Below are 2781 nucleotides of genomic sequence, written 5' to 3' on the forward strand. Positions count from 1 at the left end.
CTCAAAAAAAAAAAAAAAAAAAGAAAGAAAGGGCTCCTCTGGCAGCTGCTGGAACAGGAAACCTCACTTGCCATGCCCAGATCACCCTATGGGTCAAGTCGCAGTGGCCACTGGTCCTCTTCAGGGCTCTCCTAACCCCAGGAGCTGCCTCCCTGTAGGAAGGGGCTAGCATCTCTCTCCCATGAGCACACCCCAGAGCCAATGTGGCGCTCTGAGCGGGCCAGTGCACACACTGGCATATGTCCAGCATGGCAGAATCCATGAGTCCCTGACTGCAGCCAGGGAGGGGACACGGGTGATCTATCAGTCACCGGGTCTCACCCACCTGCTTCTGTATGAACTGCCTCTCTCTGCCTGTGGGCGGGGTAGGGTGTGTCACATGACCCAGGTTTAAACCAATCATAGTGTGGGAGTACCTGCCACAGTGATTGGTTCAGAGGTGGTCATGTGACTCGGGTCTAACACCTGGCCAATGGCAGGGAAGTCTGGGGCTTTTGTGTCAGGTCTAGAAGATGTGGTCAGTCCTTTCCTGTTGGGTGTGAATGCAAGACGTGCTGAGGCCACCACAGGCAGAGAACCGGACAAAAAAGGAAGGCAAAAAGGAAGAAGGATGACATCATTTGCGACCTGGAGCCCAAACCTGCCTGAAACCAAACTACCCGTGCCACCTGGATTTCTGATTTACACATAACAAACCCTTACGGTATGGTACTGCTTATCTGATCACAATAGATTTTCTGTTCCCTGCAATATGAAGAGTCCAAACCCAGCCAGGACTTAGGTTTGCTGTTTACTGCTCATGTATAATTTAAAAATACTTTTATTAGAGCACATAGTTAAACATAATACCCCTTAGGGACCTGCAGATGGCAGAATGGTTACATTGCTAGACTCCCACGTGGTTGACTGTGGTTCGAGTCCCAGACCTGGCAGCTTGAAACTCATGCAGAGTGTATGAGTGTATGTCCGAGATCCTGAGAGGAGAATGGAGAAGAGATTGTGGTGGGGCCATCCCCCTAGGAGGCGATTTCTCACTTTCACTCTCTCTGTCTCTCTCTGGTGACCACACGTGCCCTATAGCAAAAAAAATCTCTCTCTAAAAAAAAAAATAAATAAATAAAAATTAAATAAAATAATACCCTTTCCTTTTCCTGGGGCCAGTAGGTGGCATGGTAGTTAAGGCGCTGGACTCCCACATAACCAACCATAGTTCAAGTCCCAGACCTGGTGGCTTGAGGGTCACACTGGGTACGTGTGCAGGCATGCCTAAAATCCCAAGAGAAGAATGGAGGGATTGCAGTGTGGCCATCTCCCCCGGGGTTGATTTCTCACCTCCCTGCTCGTTCTCTGGCAACAACATGCAGCCTATGACAAAAACCTAAAAAATAAAATAAAAGTCCCCTTTCGTACCTGCTTGGCCAACTCTCGCGAACCACCTTTGCAACTGTCCATGGGCAGCCCTCTCCCCTCCTCCAGGGGGAACTGCTTCTGTGGCATCCTCAGTGCTCCTTCTGGCAGGTGTCTCTACAGCCCTGCGTAGCACGCTTCCCCGGCCATATCTGGGTGTATCTACCTTGGTCCTATCTGCTGGTTTCCTGGTGATCAATGAGGGGTTAGCCCCACCCCCACACTGCCACGTCGGTGCCAAGAACTCTGTCTTCCTCCACCCACGAGAAGCAGCGATGGGCTTCTCAGAGTTGGCGTGAGTTCACCTCACTGCGAGAGAGAAGGGAAGATGTGGCTTTTGCACTGCAAAGGGCTGATAAGAAGCGAAAGAGACTTTTGCTCCTATGAACCTACACAGGGCTAACTGGGGGCCAGACAGTGGTGTGGTGGTTACGGCAGCCAGACTCCATGTGGCCGACTGTTTGGTTTGAGTTCTGAACCCAACCACGTGACATGTTTGCGTGTGTGCCCCAAATCCCGAGAGGAACATGAAGGCGAAGGGATAGTGGGGTGGCCGTCCCCTCCAGGGGGTGCTTTCTCACACCTCCCTTGCTTGTCTCTCTGGTGGGCGCACACATCCTGGAGTAAATGTTTTTAAAAATCCAGCTCAGATTTCAACCTCCTCCAGAAAGCTTCTCTGGGTATGTTCCTTATTTGTAAAACATTGGATAGCTAATGGTGCCCGCCCCTGGGCTGCCTGGAGGATTTGGTGACATCAGGCACAGCAGTGTCTGCCATTACACCCGATCACTCCTCGCTCCTCGCTCCCTAAGTCTCTCCCTCCCCACAGATCCTCCGTGAGCATTTCCATTATACCCAGAGGCCAGCTCCGTGGCAGGCAGAACAGTGCGCACCCCCGATGTGTGCCTAAGGCAGTTTTGTCTGTCTCAGATCTGGAGGCGCAACTAGCTAGCATCCAGTGGGTAGAGGACAGGGAGGCCACTAAACACCTGACATGCACAGACAGCACCCCCTATGATGAATTATCTGACCAAAATGGCAGTCATGCTGGGTGGCAGGTGGCGACGTGGTTAAGGGGCTGGACTCCCGCATGGCCAACTGTGGTTCGAATATCGGACCTAGCGGCTTGCTTTCTCACTTTCCCTTCTTCTATCTTTTTCTCTCACTGGTCAAATGGAAAAAGTAAATGATAATAACAAATTAAGCTAAAGAAGTCATTCTTTTGAAAAGTGTCAATCATGCTGAGGCTGAGAAAACCAGCTCTAGAGTGATTCTGGTGGCATTTCAAGGAGCTTTCCAGGAACCTCTCTACTTTCTCTCTTTAAAAACAAATCTCTGTGCATACCATAAAGAGGTGGAGAAATTAGCTAACAT

Source organism: Tupaia chinensis, unplaced genomic scaffold, assembly GCF_000334495.1.
Source record: "Tupaia chinensis unplaced genomic scaffold, TupChi_1.0 Scaffold138136_1, whole genome shotgun sequence".
NCBI lineage: Eukaryota > Metazoa > Chordata > Mammalia > Scandentia > Tupaiidae > Tupaia > Tupaia belangeri.